Source organism: Arvicanthis niloticus, chromosome 3 (genome assembly GCF_011762505.2).
Source record: "Arvicanthis niloticus isolate mArvNil1 chromosome 3, mArvNil1.pat.X, whole genome shotgun sequence".
Taxonomy (NCBI): Eukaryota; Metazoa; Chordata; class Mammalia; order Rodentia; family Muridae; genus Arvicanthis; species Arvicanthis niloticus.
In genome coordinates this window covers 17,250,575-17,271,691 of record NC_047660.1, presented here as the reverse complement: position 1 = coordinate 17,271,691, position 21,117 = coordinate 17,250,575, and the positions used below count along the sequence as shown (strand labels likewise).

The 21,117-nt window shown below is 39.1% G+C and overlaps 1 pseudogene; it reads left to right on the top strand.

Moving 5' to 3' along the window:
- Positions 1-13,161: 13,161 nt before the first annotated feature.
- Positions 13,162-14,555, top strand: LOC117705953 (elongation factor 1-gamma pseudogene; annotated as a pseudogene).
- Positions 14,556-21,117: the final 6,562 nt, after the last annotated feature.

Below are 21,117 nucleotides of genomic sequence, written 5' to 3'. Positions count from 1 at the left end.
GTTAAAGTTGGAGAGAAATAATGGTGGATGGACACAGTATATTGTATGAATAAGCAAAATCTTTAACAAATAAAGAAAATACTATAAAAATGTTGAGGGTTTCCTCTGTATACTTCTTCCAGTATTTCCTTGCCCTCTTACCTTACCTTCTGATATGGACATACATTAAAGTACATATAGATTTAGAATACTAGAATTTAAGAGGATGACATACTAGGGTGAAGCGTTGCAATACTTCGCTTTTTCAGTAGAAGTGAGCTGAGTGAAGTATACCAAAACACAGTGACAGTTCACCCTGCATGCCTACTGTCCTCAACTTGTTTTCTCTCTTTTTTTAATGATCTTATAGTTGGAGAGTGGGGCTGTTCTCTCCATCTATCTCCTTGATTTTTATGTCATCTCTGATTCTCTCAGACTGTGTGGGTGACTCAGATACCATTCAGTGTTGTGGCCAGATTGAGTAACCTGTCTGTTTTGGTTAAGCCCATGGACTGTACTTTTCTGTTTATCTTTTGCTCCTCAGTATTTTATGCAGTAATAATATTTTTGATTTGTAGACGGTGATGAGCTTGCCTGAGTAACATGGTGGTGCTTATAAAGACAAATAAGGCACTGATGGCTCATGAAGTCAGGACTGACCACCAACAGCTATGTTCGGAACTTAGGATGAATCATGGTGGTGGTGCTCTAATGTTAGCTCAGAAATCATTCTTCTGTGATAAACATTGTTTGAGACAGATGCTCCCAGGGTGAAGTTCATTCACAACAAATATCTATCTATCCCTTGAGTCTCTGCTGAAGTATTTCCTTCTGATTCTCATTGGAATGTTCCTTGTTGTCTTTGGTCATCCCTTGTCCTTTGACTTTAAATTTTCAATGAGTACTAATACCTGTTTGTCACATACCAAGTGTGCAATATAGCTGCCTACCTGGATATGCTTCTGTGCATTCTAACAGCTATCACTACCAACATACACTACACAGTTCAGCATTACTTTTTATTCATTTTATATTTGGTGATTTGTAGTGCATTTTTTGGATTGATCGCTTGCCTATTACAGTTTTTTTCTATTTCTGGTCTCTTTTTTTCAAATAATTTTTTTAAAAAATTCAAATAAGGCTCTTAGCTCTTTCTTTAATGTGTTTAGTTCTTACAGTCAGACAGCAATCGTGTATTTATTGCTAGAACCCATATTATTATAATCTGAGGGTGACCCCCATATAAATACCATCATGCTAATCTCAGCTCTTTGTGAAGACTATAAAAATTTTCCAGAGTGCCCCTGAGTTCTTTCTTGATAATCACAGTCTTCTTGTGATATCAGTTTGACTTGTCTCTGAAGGTTATCTCTTCTTGATCATTCTTTTAGTGAGAACAAGGACTAACACAACTGGACCCTTGTTACCAAGCTTACTTAGTCTTTAATGGCATCCCAGTGACATCACCATAATTAATACAACTCTACTGCCGATTTCACATTGAAGATAGGAACTTTCACAAGCCTATCCTGATTGTGGCTTGAAGTTCTTGTCTATAGCACTTCATTGCTTCCTAAGCAAGTTCTGCTCTTCACTGTACAATATGTGCCAAGTTTCTCTATGCTATGGGATCTAAGACAAAAGCTCTGGTGACCAGAAAGAAGAAAGTTATAATCTTAGATGTATCTCCGAAGTCCTTTCAGCTCTTGTTTGAGTCTCCCCAGGATTATTGACCATTAAAGCAGTCTTGTGTTTAATTTACTTTTAACTACTGTTTTAAAAAACATACAAACATCTTAATGACTTAAAACAGCTACAAATATATGTTTTAGTTACAAAGATCAGGCAACCAAAACATGTCTTAGAGCCAAAAATTAAGGTTTTGTTATTGTTCCTTCTGGAAACTCTAGCAAGAAGTCTACTTCTTTGCCTGCTCTGGCTTTTAGAACCTTCCTACACTTCTTGAAAGGGACTCTATTCATCTTTAAAACACCAATGGATGAATGGATCCTTTTCCACATTAAATTAATCTCAAGCTACCTCTATTATATTTTCTCTGAATCTTCAACCTCTTTCTATATTTAAAGACCCCTTGTAATTTCATAGGGACCATTTGACAATCTCCTGATGCTATTAATGCCTTTAATTTTATCTGCAACTTTAACTCTCCCTTGCCACAAAATGGAATGTATTTACAGATTCTGGGATTTGAATCACAGGCAACTTGGGTAGCTATACTCTTTTCCACAGTAACAAATGCTTCACTGACCAGGGTTCTTATTGTTCTTAAATAACATAAGAATATAATTATTTATCATTAGTATGTTTACCAAGTTACAGATTATCCTCCTTAACTAACCTTGTAGGTAGAATTTCTTTAGCTCTGCCTACAATGGGCTACATTAAATTCACAGGATCTAGACTCACCTAAGCAACAAGCCATTGCCATGTCTATGAAGAGTTATCTGGATGATTTGAGGCGGGAAGCCCACCTTACATGCTAACAAACTGTTGCATGGACTGGAGTCACAGGATGAATAATCAGGCGAAGTCAGCTTTGCAGACATCACTCTGTTCCTGGTTATAGCTGCCATGTAGCCATCTAGCCATGTGGTCATGCTTTCTCACCATGACAGGCTCCCTCTTGAAACATAGGCCACAATTTTTAAGTTCTTTAAGTTGCTCTGCTTAGATATTCTGTGGCCGTTACTGAGGGCTTTCTCACCCACTCCTCAGTTCTTGAAATAATGACTCTGAGACTTAATTATATGTGAATAAATGCCTAGGCCATAAGCTTTGGCTTGTTCCCCAACTAGCCCAATAACTTAATCAACCCATTTATTCTATTCTATGAGTGCTATATGTCTGGTTATCTTTTCTCAGCTTCATGCTTCTATCTCCACAGAGTTCAGCAAATCTCTTACTGTACTTGACTCTCTTTCAGAGTTCCTATCTCCTTAGTGAAACTTCAACCTACTATTTCCTGCCTCAGCTCACTGCCTCATCAGCTTGTTAATGACAGGTAATGCTTCTATATAGTACACAGAGATTCTGTTTACATTTCCCCCTTTTAGTCTAATAAAAGTTCCATCTCTCTCAATAATAAGCTATAAACAATGATAGCAATTATGAAAGCTATCAGGTAAGATTATATTCACAACATCCAGTCCATATATATATTTGGCAACCTCAGAAAAAGTATTCCATTACATATTCTATCTTTGTGAGTTTAAAATTCTGTGCCTAAATCAGCTTCTATCATAACTTGCATTAGCAACCTAAAAACACCCTCTTAGACCTTAAAACATTTTCCTGAATCCAAAAAAACCTTAAGCTTAATTGTGATACTATTACTAACTAGTCTTCAACCCCATCAGAGCCCTGAGAAGGAATAAATATTACCTGAGTGTGCAGGAAGGGCAGGCAAGCAGCTTCCAAAGCTATAGAAATGACAGAGATAGTTGGCCTCCTGGACACTATCCCACATTTCTGAGTCAGTTCAGTATCATCTTCAGTCTTCTGTCTGAGAATATCTGACAGACTACTCTGTAAAATAGAAAATATGAAGCACTGCTTACCTGTCTTGGCAAAGCTCAGTGGTCAACTTCTGTGCATCTCATTTGTCCAGTTTGGAAAGCATGCTGTTATTAGCTGAGGCAAGGGCAGTTTCTTGTCCAGTGGCTAGCTTGCCACATATAAAGCAAACTCCATAAGGAAGTTCTCTGGTATTCATTATAGTCTTTGAAGTAGAATGGGGGTGCTCCCAGGAACAAGCTAGTTTCATTGTCTAAAAAAGTCTTTTATTATCAGAACATATTTAAATGCCATATTCTTTAGATATCTGAGGTTTTTTGAAGATCTTCTACCTATCTACAGTATATCTAAATTGTTTGTCTCTAGCTCTTCATTGTCTGTTGAATCTGTGAAGCATATTTCTGTAATTAACTAAACTAGTATTTAACATAACCATAAGTTTGATTTTTCTTACTACTGACTTCCCTGTCTTAATTATCCTGAACAGTTCATAATAGCAGCTTTTAAAAGGACTAGAACTTCACGTTAAAATTTTGATAATTACACAGGTTACAATACCTTAAAATAGTTGATACATAGAATGTTATAACCAAATATAACCTTAACTTTTTTACCACTATACAAAGATCTATATCAACGTAAGATTCTTGGCCAGGAGTAGCTCTATAGTTTAAGAGTAAATTCAATAATCTACTCTTTATTTCTACGATATTCCAATATTATTTCTATACCCATCCCCCTTTTTCTTTTCAGCCTCTGTCTCCTCTTCCCTTTAGCATCAGAAAGAAAAAACAAAAGAAAGAAGGAAATCCCTGAGTCTAACCTGCTACACTTTGTTTCCTCCCTGATCAAGATCATTAGCAACTTGCAACCAACTTCTTTTATTTGTTTACTTGCTCATTTACTTATTCACATCCCTGCTCAGTGTCCCCTTGAGGTGCCCCCTTTCACAATCCTTTACCCCATGTCCTCCTCCCCTTCTTCTCTGAGCAGGTGGGAGACCCTCTGCGTATCCCCACCACCACCACCACCCCTGCCCACTCTGGAGTACCAAGTCTACAGGACTAGCCACACTTTCTCCTACTGAGGCCAGACAAGGCAGCCCAGCTAGAACATACCCCACATACAACAGCCTTTGAGATAGCCAGCCCTCTCCAGTTGTTTGGGAACTACATGATGACCAAGCTGTACATCCATCACATACGAGCAGGGAGGCTTAGGTCCAGCCAGTGTATGTTCTTTGATTAGTGGTTCGGTCTCTGAGAGCCTCCGGTACTTTCTCTCTCTCTCTCTCTCTCTCTCTCTCTCTCTCTCTCTCTCTCTCTCTCCATTTAGCCTCCCACCTGCTAGGAAATTCCTCTGGGAAGTGTTTGTTTCCCACCTTCCACCAAGGTTCGTTTGTTTTTGTTTTTCAGGCTCGATACTTGGGTTCGAAGAGCACATATGTTGGATGTCATTTAACCTTGGGCTTTTCCACCCATACCCCAGTTTATGGAATAATGACTCTGAGACTTAATTATATATGAATAAATGCCTAGGCTATAAGCTTTGGCTTATTCACCGACCAGCATGTAACTTAATTAATCAGTTTATTCTATTTTATGAGTGCCACATGGCTGGTTACCTCTTCTCAGCTTCATGTCCTCAGAGTTTAGGGTGAATCTCTTCCCAGGCCTGACTCTAGTCCAGAGATCTCCACATAGAACTCCCACATTCTATTTCCTGCCTCAGCTCATTGGCCAAGACAGTACACAGAGATTCTCTCTACAGTAGCAGCAATGAGAAAAGTAACTAATACAAGGGCATAAAATGCAGGGACTATCATCAGGTCTTCATGCCCCCTTCTCCGCGCCACCCCCCACCTCTGCCCCTGGCTCAGATTTCAGTTTTCATCCATCATGTGTGGGTAGCTATTTAGGCAAAGGTGCATACATATACTCTGTAAAATTATAATACAAAAAGCTCATGTAAAAGTCTTAGGGAAAGAAACTTGTCTGTTAGAAATAAAATTTTCTGAGCCCTGTCATTCCTAACAACATTCCTGATTTTCATTAGTGAGCTGAGCAAGTAGCCGTTCTACTTACCGAATCTTTGGTTTAATAATACCTTAGACGAGAGAGGTGCTTGTGTATATAGTATCCCAAAATGCCTGCTCTCATTGTTACTTTCTTTGTAACAGAGCAATGGAAACTCTGTTCCAATGTCCATTTAGTTTCTCCTTAGATGTTAGAAAGCAGCTTCCGACATAGCAATGATGGTATCTCTGACTGTGAGACCTGTCTCACAGAGTCCTGGGTACCAAGCTAATCTTACTGCACAAAGTTTTGACACCTATATGTAAACAGATTTTCCAAGTCCTTCTAGATCATCAAGTATTTGCCTTGGTTGTCCCTGTTCAGAGTTTAGGCTCTGAAACTGCCATCTGTCCTTCTAGTTTTCATCTTAAGTATCCAGAAAGAACTTGACAAGTAGTTAACATAATTTCTGCCCCTCATCTCCTACAAGTCCCTGTCTAAAGTCCTCTGAGACCCACCTGAGCTCTGTCTAGTACTATTGTGTTTCTTTCCAATTTGAACCTTTGGTCACGCAAATCCATTTGTTCATTTAAGAGACTTTCCTCCTCTTTCTTTTGCCCACACAACCATCCTTTGTCCTATTAAAGACAATGTCAGGGGCTCTTTTCCATGAGACCAAGAATACATTTGATTTATCATTTGCCTTTTTCTTTCTTCCTCCCACATAGTATGAATTATGATGAACAGTTTATCATAATCATCTAAAAATACACATCCCACGGGGGCAAAAAAACTGTATCCTCCTTACATCCTATAACCTTCCAACAACTGTGTATAGAAAATGTTGAAGGGCTTAATTAACAAATGAATCAAGGCACTACCATTTCTTTCTTAAATGTCACATATTTTTACTGAGCTAAAAATATTTTCTCCGTGGTCTTGGCATTTTGCATGTGGCAAGGCATCTGCTCTGAAAGCAACAATAGAATTATAACAGACCTCTCAACTGCTATTTTGAGTAAACTATTTTGTCATTTTAAATTCTTTTGTTAAAATGCAAGAGAGGATAATTATTTTCCCCTAATGCTATTGTGAATAGAAATGCACTGTGGTTGTAATAGAAAAAATGATCTTTGAACTGTCTTAGGCAGCTGACACAGAGTCAGTTTAGGAATGTGAGAGAGGCAGATTGGTAGTGTAGCCAAGTGGTCTACGGTGTTGGGATGTAGGGATATGTGAGCTTTCTTGGGGCTCACTCTATATTTTCTCATCCAAGTAACTTGAACAATGATATATTGACCATAATGCCCTGCAGACAGACAAACATATAAGCAGTTCCTTCCCAATTTAAATCACTCCTGGGCAATGTAAGACTGTCTGAATAACAAATTCCCTAAGCTGCCACTGGAACGTCTGGCTCAATAAATTCAGACCTGGAAATAGTGACATTTGCACAGAGTATGTGCATGCAAACCCAAGCTCTCTAAGTGTTTTAACATCTTGATTGCAGATCATCAAATTACATGAAGTCCAAACAACTTAAAAGTGATGGGCATCACTTGCCTGTGGTGTCCAGTAGCAGACGGCCACATGGCTTTTCCTTCTGTAGAACGGAGGAGTCAGTAAGGAATTAGTAGGTCCCGTGTCAGGCTACAGGAGCAGCATACAAATGGTCTCTGAATTTTGACAAAGATAAGAAAATTACAGACAAAATTGTTTTAAGCAAGTAATTATATACATGGCAATGGTGACAGGAAGTAGTCAATGTTGTGCCTGACCCATAGGCTACACTGATGTCTCTGTGGTTTCCAACATAAGTTCTCAGTTTCTAATTCATAGTTTTTCGTGGCTAGGCCCGGCAGTATACTCCTGTAATTCCAACAAAGGCTGAAGAGTGAGTCAGGATGTAGCCTGGTCTTCAAAATAGAAATAGCCTCAGAAATGACATTTAACAATTCAGACAAACTTAATTTTACTTTTAAGCTACAGAACTAAAAGTTTGAGTGAACAATTTTCAAACTTACAAATTCCTGTCCCTGACTTGTGCCTAACTTGGACGTACGTATCACGTCTCACACTTTCTTCATTAGTCAGGATGAGCACGTAGAGTATTTCGATAGCTTGATTGTGGTAAATTGTGCAGTGGCAAACATAAAGGGGAAGGGGGTCTCTTAGCTGTGACTGTGTGTGTCTGGGGTGTGGTTAGCTCACACGTTTGCATGGGTGTGCTCAGCTTTGTGGGCTTGTACCTAATATAGAGATGCCTTTCCTTAATTAACTTTTTCTCTTGTCTTTTCAGGCAGTGTCTCTCAGTGAATCTGAGGCACACGGTTTTGACTAGCTGGCTGGCTAGTGAGCCCCTAGATCTGCCTGTCCCCCTGCTCCAGAACCAAGGGTACAAATACCAGCTGCTGTGCTCAGCTTTTATGTGCATACTGGGGTCCCAAACTCTGGTATGCATGCTTACAGGCCAGACAACTTACTGTAAGCTGTCTCCTCCGCTGATACCAATGCTTTTTTTGTTTTGGGGAGTTTTGTTTTTGTGTTGTTGTTATTGTTGTTTTGATTTTTTTTTCTCAGATTTATTCCAGGAGTGGATTGAGGATCATATAGAATTACATTTATAATTTTTTGAGAAATGTTCATACTGTTTTCCACAATGGCCATACCAATTTATATTTTCACCAGCACTGAGCAAGAAGTTCTAGTTGTTTATTTGTTTGTTTGTTTGTTTTTTCCTACTCTGACAGATGCACATTAACTTGAAAATAACAGCCATCTTAAAGAGTGTGAACGTTACCGCCTACAAATTAAATACAGTTCCCTGCTGAAGAGGGATACCAGGCATGTCTGATAGCACCTGGCCACTTGGACTTCTACTTTAGAAAAGTAACTGAAGTCATTTCTATGCTTTAAAAATCAGATTATATATTTTTAAGTGTATCTAATCATTCAAATAATTGCTCTCCTAGATTTCTACAACAAAGCTACAGTTTATGCATTTGTTTAAACCTTAGAGTGTCTCTCTTTCCTTAGCAATAACACACCCAGTCTATCTGCAGGTAACACCACCTGTGCATCCTTTACATCGACAGTTCTTTATCCTTCATTGTAGCTTTATCTTTGCAGTCTACACTGGTGATCTACAGTGCGCTCTCTTCTCCTTCACTCGGATCATCCTTTCTCAAATGTTCACTCCTCCTCAGAGATGCCATCTCAACTGCCCTTTGTCAATTTTCATCTTTATCGAGTCCTTGACATGCATTACCTTCTCTCAACGGCATACATCATTCTAATGAATCTCTTACTTCCCATCTTTTGCCTGCTTCTAACACATCATCTTCTTAGCTCCCCGAGAGAACTTCAAAACAATATGGAAGTTTATTAAAAGATCTTGGAAACCCATTGCAGACCTTTGTTCTCTGTATTTAAGCACCACATTCTAAAACAACTACATGTTCAAATATTGGTGGCTGTGTAGTAGTGATGCACTTTCACAAGCAAGGAAACCAAGAATTAGAGGAGATTTGCAAAGATGTATTGCTCGTTGCACAGCTAATTGATTTCCGAACTCATTATTACTCTTATTAAATCACATATCAACTATATTTTGATTGCTATAGTCATGAGAGTCAAGATTGCTTTGGGCACATCTTCAAAGGAGGTAAAAATAAACTTGATCTTACTGGTGCAACAAAATTAATCAAGATAATATGTATGCTTCACATAGCATGTGGTTGCCTTCCTATAAATACAATAGATACAATGTTTTTTTGAGATTCATAAGTTATCAGATACAGAATATGTAATTGTTTCAAAGTAAGATGATTTAACATAAAAAAAGTCAGTACCAACTTATGAACAAAACTGGATTTGTGGTGAAGTCTAGTCTATGTAGATGCAAATACAACAAAGCAATGGAGAGATAATTGTTATCTTTTTCAGCGATTCAGCTTATGGGGCATATATATAGAAGCATTTTAGTTTTACAAGGGCCGCTGGTGTCTTTTAGGTGCAATACTGGCCTGCATTCTATGGTTGAATGGGAAGCACCAACCTCGAAGTGGTTTCTAAATATCTTTGAAATGTATCCCACTTATGGAATGGGGTTTTGTTTTTTTGTTTTTTTGTTTGTTGGATGGTTGGTTGGTTGGCTTTTATTCTTTCATGACCGTCATAGTAAGTTAAATAGACATGGTGGTACTCCATCAAAGACACTCAATGATAGGAATGGGGTATGTACCTTAGAATTTAACTTTATTGCACTAGCACATGTTCTGAGAAACCTGCTCTCCATTGGTAGCTTTATAGAAAGCATTTAGCATACATGCAGAGATATTCTGTCAAAATGGAGCACCATCTTGGGACACTTGTAGCTTCTGTCTACGTTCTTCAAAGCCTGAGGCCCACTAATCTTTCCTCCATCGCTTAGATTTATCAGCTCAAAAATAATATGATAGAAAATATTTTGATTTGGATCTACTCTTTTTATTTCAAGACCTTGAGCTCCACACATCTGCAGTTTGTTCTTCTCCTTTACAGCTGAGTAGCATTTTACAGTACATGTTACAAAGGTGTGTTCATCCTTTTCTTGTGAAGAGCATTTGGAATAAGCTATCTTAGACTGGGGGCTCTAACAAAAACCATTATGAACATTATCTACAAGCTTTTGGTTGAACATAAATTTTTATATCTGGAATAAAAATCCAGAAGCGTGATTGCTGGGTCATGTGCTTGAAACACATGTTTGATTTCTCAGACACTGCCAAGCTTGTAGAATGGCTCTACCACTTTACAGTCTGAACAATAATTTATGAGGGATCTGTTTTTCTACATCCTTGCCAGCTCCGGTACTGTCAGTACTTTTTAAAAAAAACTATTCTCATAGGTGCGTAGTGAAAAACAGATGGACTGCTAGTGGTATTTTTGGAACTCTGTAAAGATACTACAATGAACTTTCTAAAGTGAACACAATACTTATACCACAAATAAGCATCGTGCTTTAATCATGAAGTAAAGGAACAGTGGATCAGAACTTTGCCCTCCATCTTTGTAAAAGTGAGCACAAAATTGTGGAAATTTAAGACCCTTAGTGGTTACAAAGCTTCATGTGTTTGTAACAGACTTGGGATCCTTGCAGCCAGACTCAGGGAAGGGTAGAGACAAGGCCAGTTTTGGTTTGTTAGATACCATGTGGCCTAATTCTCATTGGTCAGATAATAAAGGGTTCAGGGAAGTAGGGAATGTCGAGGGCTTTTTAAAGAATTCTTCATGCTTAAAATAGAGAACAGTGCTATAGAGGTGTTCATGTTGACCTAAAAACAAATGTTATTTAAAAATCAAAACCAAAAGTACTTAATCAGACACTGCTGGAAAACGCCACCTAACAAAACTGATTTTCCTACTAGGGAAATTTAAACTAGATTAAAGTTAAAAGTTTCAGCCTGTGCTCTCTGTTGTTTAACATCTCTAGGTGTCTTATTCCTTTTTCATCTATAAAACAAATTGATAGACAGGTCAGTTATCTCAAACATCCATCTTACTGCAGCAGAGTCGGGGAAAACACCTGTCTAGTAACATAGAGAAATCCTTCTAATTGTAAAAAAAAAATTATAACTTCTTAGCTCCTAAGTACCACTCCTGGGAGTTCCAGCTCTCTCTGAGAAGCTTTCAGGAATAGAGAAAGGATATTGAAGTCTTTAGCGCACTGGGGACCATCTTCAGATTTACAGAAAGGAGACAGTTGTTCTTAAGAAGCTTGAGTGTTCAGGTTTGGTCTTGCTGTCCATTCTCTCAGTGGCAGAAGACAGACGGTAGAAAACTCAGGGATGTTATATTTTATATATAAAGATTTGACTTTGGATATATAATTGAAGCTTTTTGTACCTCAGTTTGCTTTAAAAAAAAAAATCTACCTGTTGTCAAGCTGGGGTGGCACACACCTAGTCCTACTGCAACTTGAAAGGCCTACGTGGGTTGATATCCTTGAGGCCTCCCCTTCTCTGAGGACAAAGGGAGGGGGGAGGGAAGGGTAGAGGGAAAGGACGTTGTGATCTGGATGTAAAGCTGATTAATTTAATTAATGGAGAAAAGGAGATTTTGGGACACCTCAGTCAGAAGCCCAGTATCCAAGACAAGTGCTTACAGATGCGGACAAGTATGTGGTGGAAGAGGGACTCTTATTTACTGCTGGTAGGAATGGAAACTCATTCAGCCACTGTGGAGATGAGTGTGGATGCTTCTCAAAGAGCAGAACAATGTAATTGATACATGACCCTTCTATACCATCTGGGATTTACACCTGAAAGACTTAGTTAACATGTCACAGAGATATTCACTCATTTATCTTTATTGCTCCATGGCTTATAACATCAAGAAATGTCCATCAACAGATGAATAGACATAGAAAATACATCACAGATAGACAAGGAAATTTTGTTCAATCATTTAAAAAAATTAAATAATAGCATTTTCAGGAAAATTGACAGAATTAGAAATAATTTAGGCAAGCAAAGACAAACCACACTTGGGAGAACCTAGATTTAAAATTATGTATGTATGTATATATGTATATATGTATGTTTGTATGTATGTGTGTATGTATATATATATATGTTTGTATGTATGTATGCATGCATGCATGTACTTATTTCTGTGTGTAGCTCACAGAAGTAGAAAGGGCTCCATGAGGAAGTAGGAAGACATCAAAAGAGAGGTAGAGAAAAGAGAGGTGGGGAAAAGACGGTAATGGAGTACATGTGACATGTAGGCAGCAAACGATGTTACCTGTGTAGGAATGGAACCAACCAGAAGAGGACAGGGAGCATGTGCTGGGAGATGGAATAAATACAGCCCAGTACAGTAATACATCTATATTAAAGTGACATAATAAAGCCCATAAACAAAAAAGAAAATTAAGTATATATCTGTCTTAGTAAGGGTTTGTATTCCTGCACAAAACGACCAAGAAGCAAGTTGGGGAAGAAAGGATTTATTCAGCTTACACTTACACGTTGCTGTTCATCACCAAAGGAAGTCAGGACAGGAACTTACACAGGGTAAGAACCTGGAGGCACAAGCCGATGCAGAGGCCATGAGGGATGTTACTTACTGGCTTGCTTCTCCTGGCTTTCTCAGCTTGCTTTCTTATAGAACCCAGGACTACCAGCCCAGGGATGGTACCACCCACAATGGGCCCTCCCACTCTTTTTGTTTGTTTGTTTGTTTTGTTTTGTTTTTCGAGACAGGGTTTCTCTGTGTAGCTCTGGCTGTCCTGGAACTCACTCTGTAGACCAGGCTGGCCTCGAACTCAGAAATCCACCTGCCTCTGCCTCCCAAGTGCTGGGATTAAAGGCATGCGCCACCACTGCCCGGCGGGCCCTCCCACTCTTGGTCACTAATTGAGAAAATGCCTTACAGCTGGATCTCATGGAAGCATTTCCTCAAGGGAGGCTCCCTTCTCTGTGATAAGTTCAGCGTGTGTCAAGTTGACACACAAAACTAGCCAGTACAACTGACCCCTAGTACAGGTTGAAAGATTGAATGCAAAAATGATGTAAAAGCTACCATAGTACTAAGAAAATAGAAGATAAATTTAAACACACACACACAACGCTTTCTCTGTGGAATCACCATGACAGCTGGGACGCTGTACACATACCCTGAAAACTGGAGGGCCTTTAAGGCCCTTATCGCTGCTCAGTACAGTGGGGCTCAGGTCCCTGTGTTCTCTGCACTACTCACACTTTGGCCAAACCAACTGCACCCCTGAATTTCTCCGAAAATTTCCTGCCAGCAAGGTTCCAGCATTTGAGGGTGATGACGGGTTCTGGGTGTTTGAGAGCCATCCCATCGCCTATTATGTAAGCTATGAGGAGCTGCGGGGAAGAACGCCAGAGGCAGCAGCTCACTCAGGTGGTGCAGTAGGTGAGCGTTGCTGACAGTGACATCATTCCTCCAGCTAGCAGCTGAGTGTTCCTCACCTTGGGCATTGTGCACCACAACAAACAGGCCACTGAAAATGCAAAAGAGGAGGTGAAGCGAATCCTGGGGCTGCTGGACACTCTCTTGAAGACATGGACTTTTCTGGTGGGTGAGCGAGTGACACTGGCTGACATCACAGTTGTCTGCACCCTGTTGTGGCTCTATAAACAGGCCTTGGAGCCTTCTTTTCACCAGGCCTTCCCCAACACCAACCGATAGTTCCTTCCCTGCATTAACCAGCCCCAATACAGGGCAATCTTGGGGGAGGTGAAGCCGAGTGAGAAGATGGCACAGTTTGTTACTAAGAAGTTTGCGGAGACCCAGCCTAAAAAGGATACACCAAAGACAGAAAAGGGTTCACGAGAAGAGAAACAGAAGCCCCAGGCTGAGCGGAAAGAGGAAAGAAAGGCGGCTGCCCTAGCTCCTGAGGAAGAGATGGATGAGTGTGAGCAGGCATTGGCTGCTGAGCCCAAGGCCAAGAAGGATCCTTGGACCCTTCTGCTCACTGCCCAGGAGTACCCTCGTGTTGGATGAGTTTACGCGTAAGTACTCCAATGAGGACACTCTCGCTGTGGCACTGCTATATTTTTGGGAGCACTTTGACAGAGACGGCCAGTCCCTGTGGTATGCTTCCCTGAGGAACTCACCTAGACCTTGATGAGTTGCAACCTCATCACTGGAATGTTCCAGCGATTGGACAAACTGAGGAAGAATGCCTTTGCTAGTTATCTTCTTTGGAACCAACAACAGCAGCTCCATTTCTGGCGTTTGGGTCTTCCGGGGCCAAGAGCTTGCTTTTCCGCTGAGTCCAGATTGGCAGGTGGGCTATGAGTCTTATACACGGTGGAAACTGGATCCTAGTAGCGAGGAGAGGAGACCCAGACCCTGGTTCGAGAGGACTTTTCCTGGGAGGGGGCCTTCCAGCACAAGAGCAAAGCGTCAATCAAGGCAAGATCTTCAAGTGACACGTCTTGCCAGTCGCCTAGCTGCCTGCACCTACCCTTCAAGGGAGATGGGAGTCATTAAAGGAAACTGAACATTGAAAATAAATTTTTTAAAAAAAATTTTTTTTCTTTAGCTTTTTTCTGACTATACTCCCTAAAATTGCTCTGATAGCTACAAAAAGGGACAATTGCTTATCTAAAAGAACCACCAAAATGTTTAAAGGACACCATAACACATCTGAGCTATGACACAAGCTAGAAAATGCATTCAAATGGAAATGTCTCCTTTTCCTTTCCAGCTTATCACCTATTTGGAGAGGTATAATCACTAAGGCACAACTATTTTGAGCGACCGTGAAACAGGTGACGCTTGGAGCATATGTGCATATGTGCATATTGTGCCCACTTTTGAGTTGCAGCTCTGTAAGATTCAGGTAGGCTTTTTTATGTTACTCGTCAGCACAACAGAAAGAATGCTTTTGTGCTAGACTGAGAGTAAGATTTTGAAAGTGTTTATATGAAAATTATCTTAACGTGTATTCCATGGGAATGCAGTGTACTTAAGAAAAGCTGACTACTTAGCTACTTCTGGTCATCGACTGTATTGGGATGGGATTGGAAGTGAGTCCCAACCCACATGGAAGCCAATATCATGCCATCCTTAGGTTAAGTTCAGGAAAAAAAGAAGTTTGGGGAGGGGGGTGCGGGGGGAACGGTTTCAGCATAAATTACTAAGGAATTTATATTTTGGGTTGAAGATCAAAGCACTTTATGAAGACATAGTGCTCTAAGTAGTAAAGGAAATACTGAACTGTATCATCTAAGAGAACTGACATCTCTCTATCCGTGGTCACATCACACCGTCTCACATATATTCGGATTTGATGCACCAGTGTGAGTAAGATGCTCTTGCACTGTTCTGGATTTGCCTTCAGAATCCTGTTGAAAGATTTGACTCAGAATCTAGCTTTCCTCTGACAAACTCACACAGGCCAAAGAGCAAATAAAATCCCTAGGAGGCCTGTCTGAAAAGGGTCCTTTGAAATTAATATTCAAGTTCCGTGTATCCTAACCAAATACCAAAAAAGAAAAAAAAAAAAAAAGTCTCAAGCAGTTTAATTTGGCATACCAATTGTTTGTAGTGAAATTTAGTGAGCAGTAAAGATGAAATTTGAATCTATAAAAAAAAAGTGTGTATATATGGGCATGCTTACACACATTAGTTAGGAAGTATCAAGGGACATTTAATTAGTTTCTATCAGGCTTATTTACATAAACATTCTGTGAGGGTTTTATATAAGAATGTTCCCCCATAGGCTCATACATTTGAATGCCTGGTCACCAGGGAGTAGAACTGTTTGTAAGGATTATAAGGATTAGGAGGTGTGGCCTGTTGGAGAAGTGTATCATGGGGGGATGGGCTTCAATAGCCCAAAAGCTCATGCTAGACTCAGTCTTGCTTTCTCTCAGGATGTAGTTCCCAGCTACTGTCCCAGTGTCTTGCTTGCCACCGTGATCCCTGGCATAAGGATCATGTCTTAACTCTCTAAAACTGTAACCGAGCCTCTAATTGAATGCTTTCTTTTGTTAGGATTGCTTTGGTCATGGAGTCTCTCCACAGCAGTAGACACATCCCAAGAATATATCCGCCATATTGAACAAGGGCTATGTTACGTTGAATATTTACTGTTATCTGGATGTTCATTGCCATTGGCATTAAAAGCCATAATTCTGATCAATTTCTGTGTTCTGCTTTCTCAGAAGGAAATTAGAATAAAGGACACATGAAACTCTGCTTAAGAAAAGCAGTGTTTGTTTCTTGCTTTTTGTTTCTTCTTATCCACTTATCTATGCCTCATCTGGGGTTCCTCATATCAGGAGTGTGAGCCAAGCTCAATAATAAAGTGGTTATTTCAGAAAAAAAAAATGCCCATACTTTTATTTTAATACTTAATATGATTTTGAAAATCAACTAAAGGAAGTTTGCATTGGTAGGGAGGGATCTGTTGCCTCTACTGGAGTGAAGCCTTCGGAGTACTAACCTAGACCAAAGTCCTGTCTGTATTTTTATGTGTGGCATCTGGAAGTCTATAATGTGACTCTCTCGAGTTTCAGTTCCAACCCTCACCCATAAACTGCATCTTTTAAATGCTAAGCTAACTTCCTGTATACTTATCAGAACCAGTCAGAAAACAAAAAGGTACAGGCTTTTCCTATTATGTCCAACTGTGTTCATCCAAATGTTTGTTTTATCTATGACCATAGGACATTTCTTTTTCCATAAAATATGAGAGATATAAATGCATAAAACACTTTTATACACAGTAAGATTAAAATAATACCAACTTAGCAAGGCCAATACTGTGTCTTTCCTTAAAGCAATGAATACGAGTTTTTTTTTTTTTTTTCAAGGACAGCTAGGAATCACGTTTATCCTAGAACATATTAGAATAATTTTAATCTGTCAGCTAGTGTTAAATTTTGTTAAGCTGCAATTTAGGTAGTTTCATAAACGTTCTTAAGAAGTAGGTTTTTTACAAGTCCTCAATTTCAGAGTTATCAAGCAAATAATCAAAGGACACCTCTGTATGACTCTGTTTCATGAGACATATTGGTGAATGGAGCCAGCACAGAGAATGCCCTCACCGTTGATGCTGTCCTTCATGGCCACCTATGCACATATGGAGTTTATGAAACATTCTTCTAACTTTGTCTCCAAATCATCTCACACAACTTATTTTTTAAGCATTACATTATTTTTTTTTAAACAAGGGGAAAGGTCTGATCCAATTTATAGCTCTTTTCCTTTTAATCCTTGGTCTTTTTCCATATTTGGTTCTTTCAGAGCTTATAACACATTTTTCCTCTTTTTTAATCTGGGAAAATTTAGCTTTGGCACACCATCTGTTCCATAGTGAAGCGCTTGGATTCAGCTCCCCAGATGGGTTGAATAAGAGAAAAAGGTTAAGTGATTTAACTTGAATTCATACAGTGAGTCATCTGCCCTCAGCCTGGGCATGACAAAGTAGGAGACTGTCAAGGATTTCTCCTTACACGAATTTGAATCATGCAACCTTGAGCAGAGCTTTCTCCAAACTGGACAGAGTGTCAACTACACTCTACGTTGTTAGGCAATAATTTGGATTTCAAATTTATTTCTTAAATACAACATGGGGAAAAAAAAAAAAAAACCTTTTAAAAAGTAAACATGTCGTTTGGCAAGAAAGAAAAACATTGTTTCAATAACACTGCTTTCTAGCTGGTATTTTTATCACTCTTTTTTTCTCCCTTCCAACACATCTTTCAAGCTGGTCCCGGGGCTGAGTCTGTAACAACACCCCCTTTTCTTTCATCTCTGCTTATGAATACTCAGTTTCCTCCTACAAACAGGGTTCTAGGGAAATACCAGCTTCTCCAAAAAGTGCCTGAAATCCATGTTTTTAAAAGCTTCCCTAGTCCATAGGTCAGTCAGTGCTCCAACTCAGTTCTAGTTTAGATAAAAATATTTCCATTACAGGAGCCAGTTCAGATTGCAGAAAATAACCCCATGGCTTAATGTCTGTACCAGTAAGTTATTGGATACTGAATAAGAAAAGGGAGTCACTAAGGTACTGTGATGAGGTTATAGAGAAGTAGAGATGGGTTCTGGTTCCCTGGGACTTTGACTTCTAGTAGATGCCATGATAGAAGTATCTCACAGAATACATAACTAAAATGAGCTGTCATCAGTGAACCAAAGTCTATGATAATTTGTCTAGAATATCATATGCAGTGATTTTTCTTTTTTTCTAAACTGATTTATTCTTTTAACCATTATGCATTTTTAACTAGTTATGCATTCTGGTATGGGATGAATATTTGTATCCCTCCAAAATTCAAATGTTGAAAACAATTTAACCTCATTTTTTCCTGAATGTGATAGGTTAGAAGGTGGGACCTTCAAAAGGTCATTAGGTTAAAAGGGTGGGGTTCCATGAATATGATTATAATCCTTGCAAAAACACATGAGAATTTATTTCTCTTTCTGCTTCCAGAGTGAGGATGCAACAAGAAGATGACAACCTGTAAACATCAAGAGTATAGTCACCACACATTTAGTCTGTGTCACCTTGATCTTGGACTTTGTATCTTTAACATGGCCAACATATGGAAAAGTACTCTGTTCTTAATATTTTCTGGAAAAATATCTAAATCTCTCAGTAAACCATGACATTGTTAGTGCTATTTGATTAGTGGTTTGATGTAACCTGCTTGAAGCTATACTATTTATTATAATTATCTATTTCTAAAGGAATTTTAAGGGAAAAAAGCTTTTATTTGTAGGATTAACTCAAGCAATGTTTTGTTGTGATGAAATAATGGGTATAGAAGGACAAATAACTGTATAAAGAGAATAAGTGATATCGGAGAGAAGTTGGGGAGGGAAAATTCATAGCATTATGCCGAGCCCATAATTTAGGGATTACTCTCTAATAAGTGAGTATTACTGTCATAAGAATATACACAGTGGGGCCAACAAGATGACAAGATAGCTCAGTGGGTAAAGGCACTTGCTGCCAAGCCTGATGGCCTGTACCCACAAGTTTGCTTCTGACCTACACATATCTGCCCTTGCACACTCATGCCAACACACGCATAAATAAATACATGCATTTTTGAAGCTCTAAAAAAATTGTACAATAATTGCAACAATCTAGAAAATTATTTTTGAATATTTATGTTATATAAGACCAACAAAATTTAAGGTACTTCGAATTTCCAAACCTGGTTTTGTCGGCATGAATTTTCAGACATTACTTGCTACCTTCTCTCCTCACCAGCATCATCTTTGCATCTTGATTGTTGGTTCAGTTTCTATCTTCCCACTGAGACTACAGAATAAACTCACTTTCTTCTTACTGGGGATGTCTCTGCTGCTCCTAGGTTAGTCTCTGTAACACTGTGTAACACTTTGTAGAATTAAATTGCATTATGGGTTATTGGTCTCCATTTTAGGATCTTACAGATCATAGGAGAAGCAACCTTAAAACAAAGCTTTAATCAAACCAGTATAAACAGAGTTTAGAGACTGGGTTGCACAGGGATTCACTAGGGAAGTGGTGGGTGTCCTGGCAGGTGCCTGGGGACCATCCAGTTGGGCAATGAACTCTAAGCTATAGGACCAGATTTGATTTTCAATAACTAGAGGGAGGGAAGTCGTCTTATTCTCATCTTTATCTAGCCAAAGAGTCTCAAAATGTTGAATACATTTTTTTCAGTCACATACAATTCAGAAAGATGCCAGCATGGCCAGATGGATAGTTTTCAGATCCACACTTGGGAAACACATGGTGCTTCTCTGAGGCAATTGTGTACTGTTTCTTTTAAAATAGCAGAAAGCATATGGGAATAGGAATGGATCTGTCAGCTACTATCAAGAGAATGGTGAAGGTTTTAAAATAAATCAAATCAAACCTATAGGGTGACAAAATATCTTATCACATTTTGAAATTCTGAAGTTTTACATTTGTAGATATATTTACATTTTTTATCTCTTTTTTTTTTCTTCTTCTTCTTTGCCTCACAGAAACCACAATTCCTGTTAGAGCTGTGGAGTCTGAGGCAAAGAATGAGAAAAGGTCAGTTCAGTAAGAAAGTCTGTAGCAATGACATAGATCAGCAACTGAGTCCCACTCTATTCTATTACAGGATTTTCCCCGCCCCCTAAGAAATGGGTATGTAGAACAGTTTTGATGCTTTCTCCCACAGTCTCTGCTTTCCTTTCTAAAGACAAACATACAAACAGAAACATGAGATTTGCACATGTGAAAAGCTTGCTTCAGCTAAAGTAAACCAGGTATGACAGCTGCTGGTCCCCAGTTACAACAACATAAAACTGTTGAAAGCCACTCTCCCTGTGTGCTTTTAGCTCCTTCAGCAAGATGGCGACAGGCCCACCAACTTTAACCACACTGCTTTCATGAATGGATTTCCTAACCAGGTCAAATCTCCTTAATGCTAGACTTAGAACTCCACCATACTCTTATGTTTTCTGTGGCAATCTAGCTCTCCCCCGAATTGTTATTATGGGATTTGAAATGACTTAACTTCAAGGAAAATGATTTCATAGGGCAAAACCCAAGGAATTAAAGAAGCTTTAGATTGTAAGACTCTATTTTAGGAAAATATTTTTGTTCAAGGTGAATGACTTCCTTTGCCTTTTATCCACACAGGATCCTTGATCCCAGATAAAGCAAAAGCTCTGCTGGTGGCTTTGAAGTCACATGCTCTCCCTCCTAGGGCAAGACTGTATGTCATTCTTTTGGACTTCCACATACACAGAATTTGGTTTCTAAGATCTGTGCCCTGATATTGTGAGTTTGTTGGTGATAATTCTGGAAAACTGACATGAAGATCAGGTTGTCACTCTCACTTATTAATTTCTAAAGGAGGTGTTATGGGCATTATAAGTTGTTGGAGTAAATACCATTCTCTCAAAATGTTTAGGGGAACTAGGATGCTATAAATAGCAACAGAAGAAGGAATAAAATGATCAAACTAAATGCACATGTAAAGTGTTTTGTGACTTTGGAAGAACGGTGGGTAATCATAGATGTTCAGTGTTCATAGATACTTGACTGATTTTTTTTCTTATAATATTCCAAAACAATCCCTTGACACAG